Source organism: Aedes aegypti, chromosome 2, assembly GCF_002204515.2.
Source record: "Aedes aegypti strain LVP_AGWG chromosome 2, AaegL5.0 Primary Assembly, whole genome shotgun sequence".
In the NCBI taxonomy this organism is placed as follows: Eukaryota; Metazoa; Arthropoda; class Insecta; order Diptera; family Culicidae; genus Aedes; species Aedes aegypti.
In genome coordinates this window covers 377,508,045-377,534,669 of record NC_035108.1, presented here as the reverse complement: position 1 = coordinate 377,534,669, position 26,625 = coordinate 377,508,045, and the positions used below count along the sequence as shown (strand labels likewise).

General features: G+C 36.4%; 1 protein-coding gene across 2 annotated transcripts in view; it reads left to right on the top strand.

Annotated features, from left to right (window-relative positions):
* Nucleotides 1-26,625, top strand: part of LOC5565327 — a 222,418-nt gene that overhangs the window by 88,610 nt on the left and 107,183 nt on the right. For both annotated transcript variants that reach the window (XM_021846799.1, XM_021846798.1), the window contains exon 2: nt 21,092-21,112. The gene's annotated coding sequence lies outside the window, so the exon portion shown is untranslated. The remainder of the gene's footprint in view (nt 1-21,091; nt 21,113-26,625) is intronic.

Below are 26,625 nucleotides of genomic sequence, written 5' to 3'. Positions count from 1 at the left end.
TTTCAAACATAATTTTTGAGTAATTTTTAGTTATGCATCACTAGTTTTAGATTTTTCCCTGAATTATTATATAATTGTATGCTACGTAGTGGTATTCTAATACGCTTCAAATTATTTGGAAAAGTTATATAATTTTTTGAAGTGCAATTTTTTTTAAATGCACGGTGAATGGTAGCTTGACGGTAGACCTGTTCATATTTGGCAAAAGTTTCAGAAATCAACCGGTCGAGTGGTATACCCAATTCTCATGATAAATTGAACTTCTGGTAAAAATTTTAGTTCATTTGGTGCAAATTTAGATGTGCTTCAAATCAGTTTTATGTTTTTGGGCTGTATTTGAGCTTTAAAGATTTGTAAATCACGAATGAAAAAATAAAAGATAATTTAATTGCCGTCAAATGAAAGCCACACTAAAGTAGCAAAAGTTCAGTAAGCAATTCAGTAATAACACTGTTTTTAAAGTGGCCACATATGTCCATGAACAGTCCAAATCATCCATTATATTCCATAATTATCAATTCTGTTATCATTGGGAAAAATTTCGGTTGTCTAGGATGGTTTTCACGAAATGACCATTTTCACGGATGTTCCGGATCTTCCGGAGGTCATTATAGTGGCCATCTATGTCCATGAATAGTCTAAATCATCCATTATATTCCATAATTATCAATTCTGATATCATTGGAAAAAATCCCGGTGGTCTAGGATGGTTTTCACTAAATGGCCATTTTTACGGATGTTCTGGATCTTCCGGAGACCATTATAGTGGCCACCTATGTCCATGAACAGTCCAAATCGTCCATTATATTCCATAATTATCATTTCTGATAACATTGGAAAAAATCCCGGTGGTCTAGGATAGTTTTCACGAAATGACCATTTTTACGGATGTTTCGGATCTTCCGGAGGCCGTTTTAGTGGCCACTCATGTCGACAAGCAATTCCGATCATCTATTACGTTCTTTGATAATGAAATATGATGAATTGGCAAAAAACCGCAGCCTTTTAGGACGATTTTCACGAATATACCATCTTTACGAATATTCAGGATTTTCCGGAGAACCAGGTTACTTATCATCGGAGCCAAGTTATTCCCGAGATGTGTGTAACCATCCCCTCACTGAACGGCACCTCTGTGATAAGATTTAGGTAACTGGGCGACGAATCCAATTAAGAACCAGAGCTATTTGGTCAGCTCAGCGTGAAAAACGGGAAAAAACACAGACATATTTGCATCTCCAAAAAACGGGGAGGGTTTCGGCGGGGCGGCACTAACGCAGAAAGTTAGTACAACTATTCCCCTTCACTAAAAGCCAAAAATCTCGAAAATCGGTTGGAGCATTACTGAGAACGAGCATTTTGAAAATTTTAGGTTCGTCCCGGCACTTTGCGGGTTAAAGCAAAAAAGCGAGTTTTGAAATCTCGATTACTTTTTTAAATCAACGTAAGTTGATCAACGGTTTTGAGAAAGTTAATTAAGAAGAATCACAACCTGTCTTCTAAATCTGTTTTAACATTTTTTCACAGTTTACATCGCTTAAATTTTGCATGCAATCAGCTCGCGTTAAAACACTAGGTAGTTCCTATCGTTTCCCACAAAAATTGTAGGACAAAATGATCAGCCGTTTCATTCAGTTACTTACGACGTTTTTGTAACAGTGTAAAATAAACTAGGATTGTGTTTTGTTTTGATTTGTGGTTAAGTCACTTTACCTCTCCATACAACGGAGCGGTGAAAGTAATGGTTAGGTATGATACCAAAACATGGTATACTATATTTTGGTATCATACCATAATTAGATATAGTTCAGTCGTTCAGATATTAAAATATTGAAAAATATCTGGTTTGGAATGCCTCTGCTTGGTATTCAGCAGAAATTTTCTTCTCCTTGGGAATGATGATTATTTTCCTCTTAGAAGAGAAGAAATATATTTTCCGTAATAATCCGAAAAGAAATCGATAGACATAAAATCTATCACTGAAATGGCGTCCGTACGGTACTAACAGCGAGAAATATGGAAACAATCACAATTTCATTCAAATACTTCCGTTGAAGTCGATGTGCATCACAATTCGCCACTCAACCCGTTGAAGTTGATGATGTCAAATGTGCTTGTTTTAATAACCGCCGTCACGTTGTTACACGGCATCCATTCACGTTTATTGAAATATTTGCACTCGGTATGCCTGGCAGCATCCAATGCAATTTATTGCGTTGCAAAACAAAAAACAAGTTTTATACATTTTAATTTCAACGCTTACCCGTGCCCTGACTTCCGCAGTTCCGCCAACTCCCGGGCTGTTTGCGTAAATTGATAAATACTTTTTCATTTTATGACAATTGATAGCCCGCTGTATGTCATTGATTTGCACATCTATCGTCGAGATTTAAATGAAATGTTGTCAAGCAGTAATACTGCAGATTGAGAACTTCAAATGGTGGACCATCATGTGTGATAAGGGTATGCGATATTTCGAAGGAAGGAAATGTTCTACGAGGTATCTTAAAGCAGTGTTGCCGGTTGAAAGAAAGCCCTCTTTGAGGACTAGAGTAAGGACTGTTCATTTTATAAAGTGGACACCTTGTGCATGCTGTATCTTTCTTATTAATCAATGAAATTTCAATCGGTTTTTTGCACATCGTTCGACCAGTATTGTACAATGTTGTGATAATAAAAATTCTCCAAAATAATTAAATTTTACACGAATATGGAACAACGATTAGATCGGTCGATTTTTTGAGGTTATCAAAATCAATGATTGTAAGAAATTGGCTGGAAAATTCGATTAATTATATTTTCTATTTCCAAAAATGGCTTGTTCTTCGAAAGCATCATCAATCAGAAGCCTGATGGAAAAAATCAAGTTATTTTTGGAGCAACAATTTTACAGATATAATAAAATCAATTTTCCCGTATATTTTTAAAGAATTTTTTTTTAAATTTGATGGGAATTGATATGAGTAGAATTTTTTGTGTAAAAGTACGTCCTGACGGAAGTCCTAATATAGTATTAATATGAAAAATAACTTACGCTTTCATAGAGTTACTTAGTAAGTCCCCACGTCACATTCAAAGCACAACAGAAACACAATTGTTTTATTCTTAGAAGACCTATCAAAGTACATTGACAATCATCAAAATTGGCAACACTACTGTAATAAAATCGATTTTATTTTCCACATATTATTTTCATAATATGTTATTCTGAGATTACCAATTGAAAAATTCGGAGAAAACTGTTTACAATTTGCTGTAGATCGATAAATATGCGTACATGATTTTAAAAGTATGAGGCTTTTTAGTAAAACGACCATAAACAGTAAAATTTATACTTAATACTGTAGTTTAATCTCACGATTTAGCTTTCGTTCATACTAACATAGTTTCTTTAGTAATCCAAACTAGTTTTGAACACGCTTTTTACTTTTCTCTTTTGCTGGGAGTGAAAGGATGGTGTATCAGCAAATTTGGCCATAAATGGGTAAATCACTAAAGTTACCTAATGTCATATAATGGTGGAATATAATTGATATTTTTAAAGCTTTACCTTTAGTAGAATAGTAAAGGATACAAACATACAATTTGTTCATAAAAATAAGGATTTTTGTTTTGCGACAGCTTTTTTTAAGAGTTTTTGGAAAAACTATTAAGCTCTTCAACCAAAAGCATTTTCAAAGATTTTATATTTTCATAGCATTTTAGAATAATAGGTCAACGATACACAGAAAACCGATTACGATTTTATCAATAAATAAAAAAGATATAGCTTAAACAAAGTGTCCACTTTATAAAATGAACAGTCCTTAGTGCTAAAGCAACCGTTAAGAATCAGCAGTAGGGGCATTGGGTTCGTGGAAGGAAATTGACAGAACGGTTGGTTCAAAGTTTTTAGACGAGAACGTTTAGGCGTTTTGGTTTTAGACGAGAAGAGTGCAACGCCGGAGAAGATACTGCAGCAAGGTACCCGTCAAAATGTGGAAAGATACAAACAGAAGCGAAGGCAACGAACCCACATGTTCCGGAACGGAAAAGCACCGTCTTGAAGAGTTAGATTGCGACGCAGCTGTGTCGGTTTTAAGAATCAAGTAACTTCTACAAGAAACTCAACGCATCCTGCAAAGGTTTTGTGCCGCGAGCTGAAATGTACCAGGATAATGGTGGAGGTATCTTGACGGACAAAGAATATAGATGGTTGAAAGGTGAAAGCAGCACTATGTTGAACACCTGAATAGTGCAGAGGCAGAACATCGAGGTAGCAGGAGGAATGGCTTCATCGATATGGTGCATAAGGGAGACGTGTCAACTCCCGTAATAGGTGAAGTTAAGGATGCTATCAAACAGCTTAAGAGCAACAAATCAGCTGGACAGGATGGGGGTGACCCATTTCGCATAAAGACGTTTTGCATATGGACGTTTGGCATAATGGACGTATCGCATAAACCAGTTTCGAATAAGAACAGGTAGCATTGTAAAGAAGGCATATAATTCTCTTTATGCCAAACGTCCATTATGCGAAACGTCTTATGCGAAACGTCCCTCCCCAGGACAGGATAGTACTTATTAAAATTGGCCCGGACAGGTTGGCTACTTGTCTGCACCGATTGATAACCAAGATCTGGGGTACAGAACAACCGGAGAGGCTATATAGGGGAAATCAGGGTAAAACCGACACTGTGGGTAAGCTCGACACCCTTTGAATTTTCATGTTTTGAGCAGATTTTCATGCAGTTTCCACCACGCTCTAACTTAACAAGTGAAAAGTTGTGTTTCGAATGACATTACAACTGACGCTACCAATAAACTGCCAAAATAGACAACTAAATCATATTGGATAACATAGAAGCAAAAGCAGTTGCAATATTTCGCTGTCATTCTTTAACTATTTCGCATGTGAAATATTTGAAATGTCATTATTTGTTCTGCATCTACATCATTATTTACTATTATTACGTTGATACAACATGAAGGAGAAATTAATTTTTGGTTTTTCGACAGCTAAAAAGGCTATTGAAAAATAAATGTCCACTCGGGGTAAGATCGACACTTTCATTTGGGGTAAAATCGACACCTTTCTTTGCTTCATAATCTAACTTCAGGGAATCTTTGTAATCGGAAGACTATCTCTGTAGCTCATGTGAGTAATTCTAGTGAAATTCACGGACCTTTTAAACATGTAAAATATGACACAATATGACTTGCCACAAGCTATCATTAAGTATTAAAAAACATATTTCTATGTTATCACGTTTCAACTTATTTGATGAAGCTTGAACAAATTTTTCTCATTTAAAATTGCAGAATTAATAGAATTTGAAATGTTTTCACATAAATTAATCTTATTGTGTATTTACAAACAATGAGGTTCGACAGTTTTTATTATCTAAAAATAATTACACTTTCCTGTTTTGTTAAAATGAAACAGTATTTATTTTCATAACCAATCATTTGCTACAACTTCATCTTCGTAAGCATTCCATGAACACAAATTAATAATATTCATGTGTCTTCACCCCAACTTTAAAATATTAGCATGGGATATTTGAAATTTTCACATATATTTAGTGGATCTTTGCCCTCTCCTTAATAATTTACGTAATATGTGAATAATCCTTTGGAGGAAGGGGTCATAAATGTCGCAAGTCATGTTTAAAGCATTCTTTTAAATATACAATGTGATGGTGATGTTCACAACGTATAAATTCTACTCAAAGTGGATGTGTCGGTTTTACCCCAACAGGGTGTCGATCTTACCCGTTCTCTCAATTATCTCACCTAAAAATGATGAAATGTCAATTTGATTTAAATCACTTTATAACCTTAATAATTCATCCAGCGGTCGTAAGGATTGATAGATTTATAACCAATATGTGATTCTACAACAATTTATGGTTCGTGTAACAAGCGAAAGTACACAAATTTTAGCAATAAGCTTAGGGTGTCGGTTTTACCCCGAATTCCCCTACAAAAAGGGTGGTAAGTTAAAATGTGAAAATTATCAAGCGATCACCATTCTTAGGCGGCATCCACAAACTACGTAACGCTTTAGGGGGAGAGTGGAGTATGCTCAAGCGTTACGACTCATACAAAATGCGTTTCAGAGGGGGGGGGAGGAGGGGTGGTAGGTCATTTGGCATAAAGTTGTTTGGCATAAAGCCGATTGCCATAAAGTCGTTTGGCATAATGGTCATTTGGCATAATGGTCATTTGGCATAAAGTCGTTTGGTTTAATGGTCGTTTGGCATAATGGTCGTTTGGCATAATAGTCGTTTGGCATAATGAGTCTGAAACCAAGAATTTCTCAATTCTTCATTTTTACGTTTCTATTGAATCTTTCTGATGACATTAGGCTTGTTTTGAAGTCAATTGATACAAAATGACACCATATTCAACAATCATTCGCTCTTGAATAAATTTAAGCATATTATGAAAGTTATTGCCAATCGTATTTTATCACTTATCCAGAAATAACCCTTCTTTCAAATATTATTTCTTCTTTTTTTGTTTCGCGCGTTTTTTTGCACTGAAGATTTTTATATATTTAGCACAAATTTACCCTTCTTTTAATTGTTCTTTTTTTTCTCAATATGATGTAACCATAATTAACGGTATGAAAACTGTTGATTTAAAATTTCAATACATGTCTCCTTCTTCTATACATAGGATGTTCTTTGAAACTATATTTTTAAAGTATTTTTTTTGTTTCCAAGAGCATTCCAAGTATTTTTTTTGTAAAGAGAAATCGATTACTGCAGTTAATTCGGTGGATTGTGCTACTTTCCCCCGAATGTCGTTTTCCCGAACGCCAGTTCCCCGAATATCCTGTTTCCCCGACTAGCCCACTTCCCCGAAAAGTTTTAAGCGCTCATAATTGTCGTAACTTCATACATTTCAGGATGGTGACCCAACTGACCAATTATATGCACCCTTCTTTATATAATTGGCTGTTCTTTCGAGTTTTACCGTCCTCAGCATTTTTGCCAACATGTATATAGCCGAGAATGACAGAATATTTCCTTGTTTTGACGGTTTATCGTTATTTCTCGTCACCACTTTTCGAACTTCTGAACGCACTTTTTTATGTCTTTTCGTTTTATTATGCCGCAATAATTTTTTGCGTCCATTTTTTTATTGGTTTAATTATAAATTTTGCCTTCTTTTGAAAATAAGCTGTTCTTTTTATTTATACTGGTTTAAATTATATTATTTAATAAAGCTGAATGTTACCCTTTTTTTATATTTTGCTGTTTTATCAATTCTTGCAAGATTTGTTGTTAAAATGATAATTACTTTAGAACCTGCCAATATTCAACATATACTTTTTTGGGGCAAACGCGTGATCTCCTTTCGAGATATGCTGGAAAAAATATTATTTCAATCACAAATTTTCCCTTCTCTCGATAATAGATGTTTTTGATGCACACTTGCAAAATTAGAATTTATATTGAACCGTTGAAAAGTTTTGCCACAAATATTTTCTTTTAAAGATGTGTTGTTCATTTGAGCTATGTTGAAACAACAACATTTTAAACGAAAAATAATCTGCTCTCGTATATAGGCTATTTTTGCATTAAGTCGTATTGATAGATCTTTGGTTTAGAGCTTTTGATATTTTTCAAAAAAAATCCATTCTTTTATCAAGTAATTTTCATGGAGTGTTGCGTCCAAACTGGGACAGAGCTTGATTTGCAGCGAAATATTCTATGAGCGTTCCCTTGATGAATAACTGCGAACTTTCTTTGCCAATTCACTGTTCTCAAATATGTATATCGCAACAAGCACAAAGATACTCAATGTTCTGAGATGAAGAGACCCGTCACGAGTTTTATTTAGTAATGCTCTCTAATGTCACAACAATATGAGCAATTCTCGCTGAAACCAGGCCGCCACCGGCACCCATCGTTAGAATTCCAATTTCATGTCACTGATCGCTAGTTCTTGATAAAACTTAAGGGTGGTCCTTTCTGTTTTCTCAAATTGGTGGACCCCTCGTACGCCAGCTAGCTGAACAGTTTGCGAAAAAGCCCATTTTTCGATAAATCTTGGGTGTTTCTTCACAGGATATGTCTCATATTTCGCTTGGAACACATAGCAAACTTAGTGTCATCGTATAGAGAAAAGATATAGTTTTCATTTGAACTCGAAAAAATTTTGGCGGCCATTTTGAATTTGGCCGCCATTTTGAATTTTGTTAGAAAAATCGTTTTTTCACCATTAGCGCACCGCTAGTTTTGGATTCTGATATCACCATCAGAAAACTGAGGAAAAATTGCGTAAGATAGGCTACAAAAACTAGGTGAGCAATGGTATTTACCCTATGATATGAACGATTTTCTAAATCATGTTCTACTATTTTGACGTATATGGCGAGTGCAATCAATGCAAACATCATTTTTCTGTACTACAAAGAAACATGTTTTCAACCTTTGGTGTTTTGGCCAAAATTTTTTCGAGTTCAAATGAAAGCTATATCCTTTCTCTATACGATGCCACTAAGTTTGCTATGTGTTCCAAGCGAAACATGAGACATATCCCGTGAAGAAACACCCAAGATTTGTCGAAAAATGAGCTTTTTCGCAAACTGTTCAGCTAGCTGGCGTACGAGGGGTCCACCAATTTGAGAAAACAGAAAGGACCACCCTTCAGTTTTATCGAGAACTAGCGATCAGTGACATAAAATTGGAATTCTAACGATGGGTGCCGATGGCGGCCTGATTTCAGCGAGAATTGCTCATATTTTAAATTCTTACTGTGGAAAATCTTTAAACGAACACCACGCTTGTTTAAAACCTACCAATTGTTTTTTGCTATGAGCTCGGTTGTGTGAGTTCTCGGTGAAAGCTAGTAAAATGCCGATCTTTATTTTAAGTCAATCATTATGCCAAACGGCCGTTATGCCAAATGACCATTATGCCAAACGGCCATTATGCCAAACGACCATTATGCCAAACGACTTTATGCCAAACGGCTTTATGCCAAACGACCTTATGTCAAACGACTTTATGCCAAACGGGGTACAATCGGGGGGGGGAGGTGATCAAAAATTTCCAATTTTACCGTTACGTAATAAATAGACGCTGCCTTACCGCAACCTATAAAGTGATTTCCCAGATCATCTTTTGCCGTCTTATTTCGTTTATTTCTAAAAATTCTGCTCATAATTGGATTTTATACCGAGTTTTACAAAAAAAAAAGTTTTAGTTCTGATTCGTCAGCATATCGACATGAAAATTGTCATATCGCATACCCTTAATGTGTTCAAGTGATGGAAAACCACAATGGGCCGCCGCACAGCGACATCATCATCGGCTTTTTAGTTATTAATTCAGCACTTCTCGTGCCGCTGTCAAAGCGTTGTTGTGATGTGGATTCCGCGCTGACTGTGCGGAAATGTAGTTCCTCGTAAGTCACGACTTTGATGATCAATTATTTCGCTGATTCACCGTAATCTAACGGGGGTCGTACCTACCTGAAAACCTTACAAGTATCGAACAACAGCTCGCCCTAGAAGTAAGCCAACAATAAAAAAAACGAACCAAATTGCTAGCTATCGAGTCTTAAAGAGGCAGTCTTCAAAAGCTGCGAGTAGCAGCTGCTTGTCAAAGATCGTTCGCCCGGCCGGAATCAGATTAGCTCTCATGGGTAACTGGCAGGGTGTTTGGCATTCAAGTGGCATCCAAAGCTCCAGGCGTGGAACTATTCCCCAGATGGTCGATGACGACAAACACTGGCTGCGGTTGAGAAGAGGATCCACACACTGCACCATCAGATGAACCATTTCTGGAACGCTCATCACGTTCCAGAAGCGAACACCACACGCTCCTCCCATCGGCGTCCAGCACGAAACGCTTGTTGTATAAGCAAATCTCTAATTTATTTCCACAAAATTGACTTTGCCTCATTGATTCGGGTCTTTTCGAGTGAAGAATGCAAGAGGTTCTTATGTGTGTTATGTATCAGCTATGGTACTTGTCGTAGAACTACCGTATTGATGTACAGTGTTGGACGAGATGTAGTGCACCTTAATCTTAGCTTCGTCTACCATTTGAAGCCATCTTTAGTGTCAGTTACTCGCATCCATATTACTGATTATATCAGTAATATTTTATGAACACATTCGATTGGATGTGTTTGTGAATTTGATGTATGTGTATGCGTGTGTTTGTGTGCAGTTTTTGTCTGAATGTTGATTTGTATTTTCAGCGTTAGTATGGAAATTTGAGAAAAAGAGAGAGAACTACTTTCAATCAAAACTATTTTTTTTTTTTTTGAAAAATTCTATATTCTATAGACTATTCATAAATTTTATTTTGAAGATAATGACGCCAAGAGCTTCAAAATTGGTTGGAGAATAACAAACAGTTCACTAAGTGTCATATTTTATATCTTGGAAATTCACCTTCAAATAGCTTGCGCCACTACTAAACCTTAATTTTTGGTTTGAATAACTTTCGAAAACTCCAGGAAGACTGGCATTTTATTTCACCCTACATGGTGATATACCACGATTTAGTGGACTCTCGATTTAATGTACATTTTCCCTTGATTATATGGATATTAAAATTTCATGGTTTGTTTTTTGATGTTATGTGAACTAAATAAATATAAGGGGTTTGCGCTGCGCTTTAGAGTAGCTGGGCCCTGTTTTGATGCAAAATGAGAAATAAATTATAATAAATATATTACACTGTAACCTTAATTTACGAACTAGATCGGGGGTGCGTAAACTGAATCAGTGCGTAAAACGAGGGAGTAGTAGTCCACTCGAATGATTTTTTTTTTTTATTATTTTGAGAAGTTATGCTCTTTTCGTATCATTATCATATTTGCGATATGTTTAGTTTTTAATCAGGCTAGAATGTATGCAAGTTTTGGTTTTCCAAGAACTTTTTGGAGTTTGGGTATTCTATATGAGTTTATGGAGATCAATTTTTTATTTCTATGTAGTAGAATATTTCACAAGTAGTAGAGTATGGACCCCAGAAGATTGTTATATTTTTTAAGAATCGTTAGTAATGTCAGATTCGAGTTTTGGTAACTAAGTGAGTACAACAGATGTTCTAGTTCATCCAAAATCATCGATCGTAATAAGGTGAAGATGAATCGAAGCCAATTTTCAAATTTTCAAGTGCACGGATCTGGAGCACCAAACATCCGTTTAAGCTGAAAACTTAATCGATTGGTGACTAGTTGGTGATGACCAATCGATTAAATTTTCAACTCAAACGGATATTTGATTCTCCAGATCCGTGCACTCCAAATGTCCCTAACCATTCATGTGTGTAAACGGTGTACTGTACGGTGTAACGATTTGTGCGAATGTTCTGGGTCCCCCTAGATCTCTAATGAATTTAGGCCTTAGGATCTACAAGCGTAACCAATTATCAATAGATGCTTTTTTGATATGGTACAGACCCTTATATATCCAATGAGTATTGATATAATTTGTACCGATGTCCTAGGCCCTCCAAGGACTTCATCGACTTTAAGCCTTGGACCTAAAAGCGTGATCAATGGTATACCGATAGTTGTTTAATATGGTACAGCCTCCTAATCATTCATTTTAGTTATCGGAATATTTTGTTGGTTTTCCCCAATTAGAGGACTTGGATTTCAAAATGGCGTCGGACATCGATTTTCGTCATCCCCTCGTCGTGCCCGTTCCGAAATTACCCATATTGCATGGGTTTTCAACAATTTTCCCCAACCAAAGGTCGCCATCTTGGATTCCAAAATGGCGTCGGGCATAGATTTTTGTCATCCCCTCTTCGTGTCCGCTCTGAAAATACCCATATTGCATATTAAATGATTTTCTTCGACCGGAGGTACTTCTATTACATAATTTCCCACATAGTTGTCAAAACTCAATTTAACAACATGAGAGCAGTTTGAAAATATGGAAAATTCAGTGCAACTACCCCCGCCCGTTTTTTTGGCAATCGAGTACTTTTCATTTGGGGTTTGTAACAATCCGAAAATACCGTCAATATAGCGTGACATAGTTAAACGATAACTTTGCCAACTCAATATTGCTACTACTATGTCTGGTGTGATTTGGGCGGATTGTAATTATTAAAGGTCACCGTTTTATTCTTTGGATTGTTTCGACAATAACACAATTTCGAATTTCTCATTCGTGGATTTTATAAGATTCAGATATTGATCTAAGAGCCATTCCAGCGTTTTCTTGATGAAGGTCGATTTGTTCCATCTAGCAATGGTTTTTCAACAGATTACTTTTATGAATATGCATCATTGTTCTGAATATTTAAGACGAGCCTTTTTGAAATTATTCCAGTAGTTACAAAGACCTTGTTTTAGTTCCTTTCTAAGCATTACCACGATTTTCTCTACGAATTCTTTAAGAAGTACAGATTTTTTCCCATGACTCGTGTGCGAATTACTCCAGATGGATGTTTACATCAATTTTATCAGAGGTCTCTTCATGAGCATGAGCCCGCAGTTGCCACTCCGTTATTGCGCTATTACACAGGGAACTTACAGATGCTACTCAGGATCAGTAGCATCTTTAATGAGTAAGTACCGGTGCTCTCATTATGATAATAAACAATAACGGCGCTGGCTGCGTCCAAATGCAGGTATATTTGGGGATGGGAGGGAAATGTTGACGCGTTATACTTTTCAACAACAATATAAAAATTCACAAAAATTGTTTTTTTTTTCATGGAAACAATATCAAAAATCCGTTTTTTCGTGTTTTGAAGGCCTCGTGACCAAAAGGGTTATTGCTGTTCTCATTTTTTCTTGAAAATTCAGAAAATTTTACTTTTACTGTCAAATTTTCAGCGATGTATTGTTTTTTGTTTTTGGGACATATTGTTAAGAAAAAAAACCAGTCACTTTTATCGGCACACACTGTAGGTCTCAGCGCATTAGGTTTTTTATTTGAAAAAAAAATCATAACTTTTGAACAGCTCAACCGATTTTCAATCTTTTTTTTATTAAATGAAATCTTAAGCTTTCATTTAATAAAAAAAAGATTGAAAATCGGTTTTTTATTAAATAAATTACTGATTTTTTAACTTTTCAGAAAAAAATATTAAATACTGAAAAAAGAAAAACATTTTTTTCAGAGTTTTATAGTTTTTCTAAAAAGTTGAAATTATTAGCTTTCATTTTGTCTAAGAAAATTAAAGATCGGTCAAGCGGTTCAAAAGTTATGATTTTTTTTTAAATAAAGAAAATTCGAAGTCGCGATTTTTCTGGTTACTCTATTTTGGAAATGGTCACCCTAATAAAAGAAACAAAAATACTTGTATCCTTATTTCAGATAAAGGACAAAATAGCAAATTTTCACGGAATTTGGTGACCCACTAAATCGGGTTTTCATGGAATGGTTGTATATATACAAAAGAAATATAACACAGTCTGTTAAATTTTTTTATGACATTTTTTGTGAATAACGGCCCTTAAAACAATGATATCATAATAAGATATACATATCATATTATGTTATATTTTGTTGTAATGCTCCTCTAGTTGGTAAGCTGTTCAGAATTTTCGCAGCTGAATTGAACTTATCCGAATACAATCACTATTTTCATACGTTTTACCTTATTTACCCTATTTATAAAATGCATTTATTGTGGCAAGAAAGCTTGCAATAATTTTCCAAAGCTTCAACATTACATATTCTTTGTGAAACATAATTTCTATACCAGAAAAGCAGCTTTAAAATTATTTTCAATACTTAATTGTGAATCCTCTTTAGGGCTTTCTATGTAGTATTTCCGACAGCTATTTCATATTGATACGGTATAGAACATGTTCGGATTGAGTACAGGGAGTAGTGTTTGGTTCTTTGGTTATGATTCGTGCATCCTTTCCATGACAACCGTGGAAATGCAGAGGTATGTTCAGTCTCTAGAAACAATGATCCCTTTCCTCGATGGCCGTGGTCGTTATTTATTTTTAAATTTTGAGCTCTCGATTATGCACATTGAGAATGATTACCCTAGCAAAGCTTGAGATCATATTGAAAACTAATTTTGAAGTTGTAATGTTGCGGAATTTAAATAGTTATTTATGCAACAAGATGCAAAATGAAGATTTTTTCAGCACGAGTTGTACAATTATCCAACGAGGCTTGCCGAGTTGGATAAATACGGCGAGTGCTGAAAAAATCGAGTTTTGCAACGAGTTGCATACAACATTTTTTGCTATTACGAAAATGCCGTTTCAGTTGGATTATTTCTATTAGCACAAACATATATCAAGACTACCCACGTGGGTATCCTTGCGTAGTATCGTCTCAGTATTTTTTCATCACGTAGGCTGTGATACAGAGCAGTGGTATGACTGTCACAAATTTTCACATTTGCGTCCATACCATATTGATTGAAACGCTGTGGCTATTCGAGGACTGACCAGGTAGGAAGCCAAAAGTAATATTCAATCATATTATGAATACTGCTGCTTTTCATGTGCCAAAAGGCCAAACGAACCGTCTCGTGAAGCATCAGACTTGTTTGGAAGTAAAATAGCTGACTCGACGTCCGCTGAACGTTCTGATTCCATACCAGAAAGACCTGAGTAAGATCCGGATCGCCCAGCAAAAGTGTAATCTAAACCTGTAGACATTGAAGTAATCGCATATGAAGAGATTCCGATATCTAATTGACGACACCAAAAACAGATTTGAAAAGTGCTACTTTTCAGCATTGATAACAGTGCTGAAAAGTAGCACATTTCGATACTGTTTCTTTTGTTAGGAAAAGTAGGCCGTTATGCTGTTCACCCTCTTGATGAAAAATAGGGTGATATGCAACGGAATGTCAAGATAAGCAACACATATTAGAGTTTAAAGGTATTTGCTCACCTTAGTGATTTTAGTATTTTATTTTTTTTTTGCAAAAAGTGAAGTGTTAAAGTTCATTTGTAGTTTTAAACATACTCTAATAATCCCTCCCAAAGTTTAATATAAAAAAAGTGTAACGGAATAGCAAAAAATTCATTTTTTTGTAATTTTGATCATATAAAATTTTATTTTTCAATAGATATCGATTGACTCATGTGCCGATATATATATATTTTTTTTTTGAAAATTTAGTAAAGGATACATAGTTCGTTCTTCCTTAATTACTATTTGAACAACAACCAAATTCCTTTAAATTAGTGTCCTACTCTATCGTTTACGGTCAACAAATATTTAAACAATTACCAAATTATTTCTCATACAAACGACGGTTGTTCTATCTCAGATCTCGTATTCCCTTCTTAAAAACGAATAGAGACTGTCCTTGACCTAACACATTGAATGAAATTGCTTGAATAGTCAACCATAATGCCGCTTTTTGTTATTTCTTTGCATTTTGCATTTTGAATTGCAGAATATCCTCTAAATCATTTACATTTAACTTTAAATCTGTTATGGTAACATGGCTACACCAGTCCCATACTTTTTTGGCTTCTTTGCACGATTTTATGCGATGTAAATTAGAATCTTTTTCTCCACATTTAGCACAATCCGATGTTGCGAGGTTCCCTTTATTGTACGTTTTCAGTTTTTCTCGATTGCTAATGATATCGTTCAAGAACAAATACACATTGGATCTATCTGCAAATGGTAGGAAGTTTTTACTACGATTTTCCCAAATAATGCTCCATTCGGCATCAAAATCAACTTCTACTTTAGGAACCTGATAGAGCTCGTCTATGAAATAATCATACAGTAGTTTAGTTGTAAACAGATTGAAATTATCCTTGAGATATTTGCTAACTTCGATCCATTCTCTGGCATTCCGTGACAACTTCTGGCTTTGATTCAATGATAACAAATAACTCTCTTCCGTCATGTTTCCATCAGCATCAACATTGTTCAAAATGTTTCTTATGAACAATGATTTGCATTTTGCCTCTGGATCGACTAACCTGGAACCTTTTTCAAAAAATCCAAGTATAATTGATTCCTGTTGATTTTGAAGACTTGCCCAGACCAAATCAATTTTCCGCATGCTACTCTAATTTGAGCAATATGAGCATTGGAAGGTGGAAGTATTTGTGCTACATACCATGGCTTAGAAAGAATAAAAATATTTAATACCTGACATCTCTCAATTATATTCAGCTTTCTTAAATAGTGTAACTGCAAGGATGCTTTGAGATTTGCAATTAGCCTTTTGTAATTGGAATCAACAGAGCTGCTCCAACTTTTCTTGAATTCCACTCCCAAGACTCTGAAGGAATCAGTTTCTTTAATCATTTGAGATCCCACGCGAGCTTGATTTAATCTTAGGAAAAACGATTTATCGTAATTAATTTTGATTTTTGCAAAAAAAGAAAAATTTTCCATAATAATAAATAACAAATCAAATTCCATATCACTCCTGACCAACAAAATAATGTCATCTGCAAAAGCTAAAATACTAACAAACTTGTCATAAACTAGTATGCCAGGAATGCTATTTGCAATGTTTCTAAGCAAAGGTTCAATGTAAAGCACGAAAAGAATCATGCTCAAAGGACACCCTTGTCGGACCGGACTGTTAATGTTGATTTCTGACGTGAGAAAGCCATTAACCATGACCCTCGAAGTAGCGTTCCAATATAATATCATGATATAATCAATTAAACCGGACGGGAAACGGAACTTTTCAAGAATCTTCCAAAGATATTCGTGGTTTACGCGATCGAAAGCTTTATTCAAATCCATACCTACTAGGCACGCTTTAAATTTCTTAGATTCACATGATTTTGCTAACACACTTCGAACACCTTTCAGGTTGTCAAAACAAGACAGATTTGGCAGACAAGCTTTTTGACTCGTTCCAATCAGCTTGTTTAACTTAGGCTTGATTCTTTCAGCAATAACTTTCGTGAACAGCTTGTAGTCACAATTCAATAGACTAATAGGGCGATAGTCGTTTAGAGACACACTATTTCCTGGGACAAGAGTGATGGTATTATCGCTAAAACTCTTAGGAGGACTGAAGGTGCCCCCAAGATATCCGTTAAACAGATCCACTAAGTCGTTTTTCAAAGTTTCAAAGTTTAAAATGTGAAACTCATACGGCAGCCCATCTGGCCCCGGAGAATATGAATCAAAACCACAAATTCAATACTTTTCCAATAATTCAAAGATGAATGTAAATGGAAACATTCTATGATTCTCGAATAATAGATGACATCTATGACCTTCATTGAGCTTGAACATGATTGGCCGCTCGTGGTTGCTACTCCAGTATCGCTAGATCAGCTGCACTTACACAAGAAACCAACCAGATGACTGCTTAGGATTAACAGACACCCTCAATGTATAAGTGATGGTGATCTTCTAATTTTAGGCAACAATGGCGCCTGCCACGTCAGAATGCCGACCAATGTGGGGAAGGGGGAGGAAATGATGTTGCACTTATACTGACCCACTGTAGACCGTGGAGTCCGACTGCATCTACGCCGGTTCATTCGGGAGTGTATGGATTGGGGGAAAGCCATATCAGAGAGGTTTGCTTTTGTGGTTAGCAGACTGCCTAGGTATCAGGCGTGAGGAACGGCGTGCTATAATGATGGAAGAATGGAATCGTAGGGAAACGGTTTCTTGTCCGTCTCTGGTTCTAGCATTTTGCTTTTGAGTATGATAGATTAAGGCCCAAGTAAAAATGTTGCAAAATGCCAAAAACTAAAAAAGCGGTTTTCTCCTTTTAACCCAATAAATTGAAGAAAATAAAAACACATAGCTGTTTTATTTGTAAAAATGTTGCAAAATGTAAAAAACTAAAAAAGCAGTTTTCCCCTTTTAACCCAATAAATTGAAGAAAATAAAAACACATAGCTGTTTTATTTGGCAAAAAAAGGGCTCTGTGTCTTAGTTTCTTCGATTTGTTTAAAGAGAGAAATTGCTTTTTGATTGTTGACTTTTGCACCATTTTTACTTGGACCTTAAGAGTGGAAGATAGAAGCAAGTGAGAGATACAACTACGAAGTACGAGAAGAGGGGTGGGCCTGGGATTAAACCCATGACCTTCTTCTTAAGAAGCAGAAGCGGTAGCCTTAAGACCACCAATCCCATCAGATGACATCTATGACCTTCATTATTGATAAAATCTTTTAAATTCAATATACGTTTCTTTCTTACTTGTTGTGACAACAGTTTCCTGTATGAATATGGAATTGAGTCACTGTATGAAGCCTGAAATGTTCCCAGTTCCAACCAAGAAAACTATGACATGATGCTACTAATACTCTTTACTTTTGCGTTTGTTTTGCATAGCTTAGCTTAGATTAGCTTAGACTGACTACACATATCAATGGTTGCTATTCCGTGATTGACCGAAGTCAGTGAAAATGCACAAAGAATCAACTAGAAGATCGGCTGGGATTGGCCATAATCTTCTTCAGTGTGCATAATTCAGTGCCTCTATTTATACATGGTCAATAACGGCGTCGGCCACGTCCTTGCAGTCAGGTGGGATTGGGGGAAGGAATGTTATTGTGTAACCTTTGCTATTTGGAGACCGTGTTTGCCTCTGCATATCCACAAAGGTTACTGGGAGGGATGTTTGTTAATGGGGAGGATTGTTGGGTCACAAGATTCACTTTGATAAGCGATTAGACCATGATAAATAATTATTGGTGACATGTAAACAATATAATGTTTTCATTTGATATGAACAATATCTATGTAGAGAAAAATTATGCCGATACTTGACGTAACGAACCTTTCAAAATTTATTGAATAAAGTGAACCTTTCGCAAGTCTACACTCGTAGTGTAGAACCATTCAAAGTTTTTTTCAATTACAAAAATAAAAGTAAAAGGAAAAAGGTGTTTTGAAAAAAAAATAGACATAAATAATTTATGAATCAGAGTTTATGTCGACACTTACAGTGACGAACCTTTCATAGTTTGTTTAAAAATCATATTTACGTCTCACCGTTGTAACGATTAAAGGTGCAGTCATACATATTTTAAAGATTAGAAATAGTAGCATGAAACGTGCTCACCAATTGATCCGTCATCCTTGAGCAGCAACAATCCACTTTCAGCTTCACTCGTTTGCTCGGCTATATAAAAGCACTCAGAGAAAATAGGCGCGCAACCCGACAGGGAAAACAACTAACGACTGCTCGGTCTTTCTTGACGCACTGCCCAGGAGCAAGCGTCAACGTCGAAAGATCAAAAAGAACTTATCGAACGCGGCACTTTTTCACTTTACTCGACCGATGCGCGACATGTTTGATCCTGCCCTCATCGCCGGACCCCGCAGGAGCAAGCGTCAAGGTCGAAGGATCAAACACAACTCTTCACTTTTGCGTTTGTTTTGCATAACTTATTAACAAAAATTGTGTTATTTATCGTTTAGTATGCCGTGGTTCCCACAACTAAAAATCAAAGATACCCCGTTCGAAGGATTACACTAAAAAATATCGCAATCGTGCCATAAGCGTAATTTTTCTATGCCGAATGTACTCAGTACACGACAGAACTTGGGTTAATACCTTTTTGAGGCGCAGCGAGGCTTTTCCTGCTCCCAATTGCCCTTGAAATGGTGAAAAAATGTAAAGCCTTTTCACGGGAAGTGCTCCATTGTAGCATGATTAGGAGAGGAATCACGTAGCAATTCTAAGCCCTGCAATCGAATGTGGGAATTGATGTATGTAAATATTGATAGAAACTAGTTGTAGTTCAAGTACGTGGCTCGTCCAATGTTTGCCCATATTTATATTCAAATCAGTGTCAATGGCAAAGCGTGCAAAAACGTGACACACACGTATATTTTCGATGCCATCGATGCGACAACAAAAATATGACGGATTCCCAGTTTAACAACAATGTGCATCAATCAAAATCGAGCAGAAAAAAAAACAGACGAGCATGTGCGCGTGTGTGTGATCGCTTTAAAACAATGCAGATCACGGATGGATCAAAAATTAAGCCAAAACAAACATGCTGCCTTCAATCACGACAACCGATGGCGGGTGGTGGTTGTTCAGTGCACAATGGTCGGAAAAAAATAAAGATTGGCCAAAACTTATTGATCATGTTCTATCGCCCCAATCGAAAAAATATGTAATCTAAAACAATTCGCATGCTACGTAATTCTTTTTGAACCGTATATTCATATGCATGATTTTATTTAAAATGCAATCAAATTTGATTGAAAACACAAATACCTTTTTGTATGGTAGTTTTTTTTTTATCATAATTAAAAGTTGATAAATATTCTTCAATTTAATTTATTTTAAGAAATAATATCATAGTTTAGTTTTTTATTTTTCTAAACATAATTTAAAAAAAAAATTTCAGTACAATGTCAATCAAGGATGATAAGAAATGGTAAACAATATGTGTTATTATAAAAATATAAAAATCGGTCGTTTTTTTTGGTATATAGTGATCAGATTGAACTGGCTCGGTTGGAGAAGCAAGGAGGCAGCAGAGTCAATAATTTGCTGATTCTTAATTAATTCAACCGAGTTGTTGAACAGCAGCAGGTTATTCGTTGAGCAGAAGCTCGTTTGTGTATGGCCATCCAGCCTGTCATGTGTTAATCCATACAAGGTGTGCTGATGATAGCGATATTAATTAACTACCGGCGATGACGATGCCCCCTTGCGGTGTGCGTGTGGTTTATGGTGGCGCGGAGTTACTCACGGCGCAGGAATGCGATTCGTTTGAGTGGTGCTTTCGCGAAACTGATGTTTTGATATTCGGGGAATAGTGATGATCATCGGTGGATTACCTAAGAGGACTTTTGCTTTTTTCTACCGTGATACGTTTTTGTGACTCAATTTTATTTTAGTAGAATTCTAGTATGATCATGATCTTTTATGTATTCTTATTCTTCCCATTTTTTCGTTATCTCCCAGTATCATGTGGCAGGTAAGAAAATAGTTAATGCCCTGAGCAGTCGAGGGAATTTACGAAATGATCCTAAACCGATGGGATTTGAACCACGACCCTCAGCACATATGCCATTAAGATGATTATATGCTTTTTTTTAAATACAAACTGTTGTTGGGGAGCTGCTTTATATAAAACTTCATTATGCTAGCCGAGCCACCCTCTACACATAAATCCCAATATCTGAACTTCAAATAATTAATTTATTTCTATTACCATCTCATTCCAGGTACCGCTCTGAATACATTTCGTAAGTACCAACAAACCGAGCCCGCTTCTTCGGTCCAACCAGGTCCAGCTAGGATCTACCAATATAGTGTAATTTAATTTGAACTCTGGCGGCCGAAAACCAAAACATTTTGCATTCCATTCCAACCATATCACGCATCGGGGCAAATGGCAGTCATGGAGGGCAATAAAGCGCACAGATCAGCGGTCGACGAGATGATGATGCTGCAGTAAAATTGATTCCTCTCCGGTTGCTCTCGACCTGCCTCGCATTAGATAGCGCACCGCATTTACCCTGCACTGATATGGGTAGTAGGGTTACCATCTTCACTACTTGTACTCTTTTTAGAGTACATGTAAATATTTTTGGTGTTTTGAAAATTGTGTACTCTTTTCAGAATATTACTCGTATTATATTACAAAATGTAATAATTTATTGTTGAACATTATCACGTAAAGCAATATATAAGAAATTCTCGCAAAAATCAGTCCTCTATTGGCACATATAATTAGAATTAAAGATTTTTTGTCACTCGCTAGAACATGATAATATTAGAAGAGGTTAAATTACATTGATGGAACCCTCGTAAGCCAGCAAGCTAAACAGCTTGCGAAAAATTCCGATTTTTGATAAATCTTAAGAATACCATCACTAGATGTGTCTCATAGCAAACATCATGGCGTCGTATTTAGGAAGAATATCGCTTTTAATAATTATTCAAGTTAAAACATTTTGCGAACATTTTGATTTTACCCGCTCTTTTTAAATTCTGGGGTCACTATCAGAGAGCTGAATGGCCCGCTTAGAATCCGCGGCTGAAAAGCAATACCATGGTGAAGGTGTCTGGTTTCGATACCCGGTTGGTCCAGTATCTTTGAGTAATGGAGATTTCCTTGACTTCCCTGGGCAAAGAAAGCTCTCGATTAATAACTGTGGAAGGGCTCATTGAACACTAAGCTGAGAAGCACTCTCTGTCGTAGAGAGGACGTCATGCTAAGAAAAAGAAGAAGAATCAGCTATCACAAAAACTAAGTAAAGATTGGACTCGGAAAAATCGTGACACTTTATTTTGGGTGCCAAACCGGACTGACAAGCAAAACACGGTGGCCAAATTGAGTGCGCTGAAGCTGTACCGTGAGTAGCTGGTCAAGCCAGGCTGTCTCGTCATAGACGACGAGACATACATCAAGGCGGACACCAAAAAAATCCACGGCCTCGAGTTTTTTGTCGATACGTCTCGCATGGAGATTCCGGAAGAGAAAGATGGACAAACAAGAAGTACTTGTTGTGGCAGGCGATCTGCGGGTGTGGAGCCGTTTGTTACCACCAGCACCATGAACGGGCAGATTTATCAAGAGGAAGCGCTTGCTGCCCTTCCTCCGCTCTCGCCGTGGTCCCACGCTGTTCTGACCGGATCTTGCTTCGTGCCATTACGCCAAGCCTGTAATGGATTGGTACGAAGCGAAGGGCGTTAATGTGGTCCCGAAGGACGCGAACCCACCAAATACACCAAAACTTCGTCCAATCGCAAAGATTTGGGCGATAATGAAGAAGTAGATGAAGAAAAGCGGAAAACAATCAAAACCGATGAATCGTTGTAGAAAAACTGGAAAAAACTGTGTAAGAAAGATGCTATCATTAAAAAATCCATGAGATTCATGTTTTGCGGGTATCCCAAAATACTCACAATTTAGAAAGATGGCGTCTTCGGTAAAGTTCTTCAGCAGCTCAGATATCTCTAGATACTGATGATTCGATAGAATTGTCCAGTAGCTTAAGGGTTGACATGCAGTAGCATTTGATATACGTAATTCCACCACCAGCCAGCGCTAATGTGCATGCAATTTTCGTTTTGCGCATTTCCCAGGATCCTGATCACTTAGAAAGATGTCGTTTTCGGCAAAGGTTTTCAGTAGCTCAAGATCTATCATTGTTCTAACCAAGAGATTCAAGATTTTGCCACCAGGTGGTGCTTGTGAGCATAGACTTTTGTTTTGCAGATATCTCAGGACCCTGACAATTAAAAAGGATGGCGTCTTTGGCAATCTTGTTCTGTAAACCAACGGCTACCATTGTTCAAGACATGTAATTCAAAATTTTGCCAGCAAGCGGCCCCAGTGAGTATGTTTTATGGATATCTCAGGATCTTTATCACTTTGAAACATGGGGTCTTCGGCAAAGTTGCTCAATAGCTCAGGGTTTGTCATTTTTTAGGATATGAAATTTTTAATTTTTCCACTAGTCGGTGTTTTGCAGGGTTAATGGACAAAAGGTCGAAAATAATTTGCTTGGCGGGAAATTTTTCCTTCTTTGAAAAAAGATTTTCGACCTTTTGACCCTTCTTTTTTGTTCTTCGACCTTTTGTCCTTTCGACCTTCTGTTTTAAGACCTTCTGTCATTTCGACCATTTGTCTTTCAATCTTTTTTCACAGATTCGTTCTGCAGACTTCTAAGCGTTCACTAACAAAGATGGCGTCTTCGACATAGTTTTTCTGTAGCTCATGGGCAATCATTTTTTGACCCATTAATTTTGCTTGCAATGTGTAACACAAAATGCAAACTTAAATTTTGAAATCTTCAACTAAAACTGGATTACAGTATTTTTATCTTGCTGGGAACTCTATTTTTCTATACCATTCAAAATTTGGGATTATGAACTTTTCTTAATTGTTTTCAGTGCAGTGTGGCCAGCCACATGAACATGCATGCATCGGCAGACAGTATGGTATGAAACATTTTCTTCGACTTTGGTGAACATTCGGTATCGTTATATTTTAAATGTAATGGTATCTGTTTATAACACCCCGATATAATTAGCTATTTTGATAACAATCGAGGAATGTTGTCATCTATTGCTAAAATATGAAGACTTAAACGCCATTTTGGAAAATGCAACTTTGCCGAATATCTCTGATCTGTATTTTTGTATCTAGACGTGGTATGTTTCCTAAACATAATTACAATCCTAAATTTTTACGACCGATTCTTTTTACGAACCCCCGATAACGGTTGTAAGAAGAGATTGCAGCGTTATTGATTTTTTCTTCTTTTCTAGAATAAATTGTCGACGAATTCTTCATCCAAGCTTGTTTTCTATGTATTATGACATAGTAAAATATAATTTCATATGTCCTAATATAAATGTAAAAAAAAAAGATTTTATGAAATCATTTGAACTTCAATATTTGTTTGTTTTTAAAATAAATTTGGACGTCCAAGGCAGGTGTATCGATGAATAGGGTTATCAATGTAATATAACATAATGAAGGCGTTGATATTGCTTAGTTCACTCGACGAAGCCTATGGTAAATATTAAACAATTCAAGATACATATCCTAGATTAGTGGTATCCTGTATTAATGGCTGCAAGCCGCTGTGTGATTTCAAATCCAACATATCTTCTAAGAAGATTTTTGTTCTAGCATAGAATTCTGTACTCTGTGACTTCATCACAGTGGATTTACGCTTACAGTGAGTTCACCTTGAAGCTATAGCAGTTTCGAGAACTCATATAAGTCTAAATAAGGTGATAACAGGGAACTTTTTTAAAGAAAGATTGAATTAAAAGATTAAATTTGTTGTTACAATAAATAGTAGGGTTTCAGCGGCACAAGAGAGACATTCAGAGAGGAGTGACGGTATCTAGTGGGATTTCAAAATGAATTCAATGAATTTGTTTGAATTTGCAGCCAACTTTATCTCTATACTTGCTTGAACGTCAACCAAATGTATTATACGTCGTTTTATCCAACCAATAGAGTGAGTTTGATGAACGATTATATTGATGAATTGGCCAGGTCACTGTCACGCTAAACTATACGAATAAACACTCTGTAAACCGGATGTTTCTTCGGATAAGTTGATGAACGTGCTTATGTCAATCCATTTTCCTCATAGAGTTCAAATATTTCAGAAGAAAAACGCGCTGTTCGCATGCCCAACCAGTATATTATTAGGTAAAGAATGCATATCAAAGAAAAAATGCATTTTGGTTATATTGGTGCTTACGTCGACTATGCAAATATGGGCAGTGTAGATGGTGTGTTCTGTAGATGAAACATCAAACACAAAAAAAACAACACGTTAAATGAATGGTTTTCTATGAGTAGAATATACACCCTAATGAAAAGTAAACTTAGATTTATGCCCGATGTACTCGATGTACTTCAATGGAGTTCCAAAAAATAATTGTTTTCAGTGAGAACAAATATGGTAACCCTATTAGCTATCTCACAACATCCCACCATCCCACCCAAATTGCGGTCCCGGTGTGGCATAGGAAGCCCACCCACATAGCGCTACTATTACGAGTGGTTGCGGCTGCTGCTCGTTTAGGTGACAATCATCGCAGGTATCGCGTTACCAGGGTTAAGGGTTAAAATTATGTGGTTTATAACCATATCTGAGCAGCTCCCCCGGTCGTCAGCTCACCCGTGATGATCAAGTTTAATTATTGTTATGTCAAACATTAGCTGGCCAAACAGTTTTGTTCGAAATCGACCGCACAAAGCGGTGTTGCTTCTCAAAGGAACAATTGTTTAGTGATTTACTCAATTTTCTGCCGATGATACCGATATAAGCGTAATAAATGTAACGCTCAGTTGTGGTCTCTAATTATCCTGAATGAGAACAAGGGGACGAATTTTGATTTATATTTACGGCCAGTCACAGGCTTACTCCATCAAAATGCGGTCTCAATAATTAGCCATGGCTGTTAAGCGCTGATTACTGGTGCCTGCAACGAACGATTTTCATCATTCTAATTAAGAATTAAGCGGGAAGATCAAAGGTCATTACCTCAAATGGAGATTGAGCTTTAATCAAGCGTTTTTCTGATTCTTCTGTTGAAATCTAATCATCAGCTGACACGTTCTTCATACTTTTTGTGTCTTTGAGCTTAAAGGATGGGAGGGTAAAGATTCAGTTGCTTGAAGGTATAAGAAGTGAATGATCATGGATTGAATCATAAGTTGATAAATAGCGCAACAATCGTTTTAATAGTTGGATTGATAAATCACAGATTTTTGATTTTGAGTGCATGTTTAATGTACATAAGGGAAACAAACGTTAAATGAATGTCTAAATGAACAACTTTGCAAAAGAAAGTTTTTTATTAGGTCCCTCCTTTCAGATTAGTTTCAACTTGTCTAGATCATCTCCGAAGGAGTCAAAATGTAATGCAAATTATTCCAAAACACTTTGTCCAAGACACCAAACCTGTAGGACAAATATCAAGAGTACTAGGTTTTGGCCGTCAAAAACAGCGATCTGCCCCAGTGTGCGGGTACCTTATGTGTTTATTTACACTTTTATAGTCTTTACATATGTAATACCTTTTTGTGCCAGGATTTATATGACGGAACAATGGTGAAATATTCCCACAGAGACAGGAACAGTTTCACTATAATCTTCCAGAGAGAATATCTTGCGAAATTGACCCAAGAAGCTTTTCTTCTGACGATTATTGTTAACGACTGGACAGTTTTACTTATCTTAAATATCTTCTTCTAAGAAACCCAACTATTATAGAATTG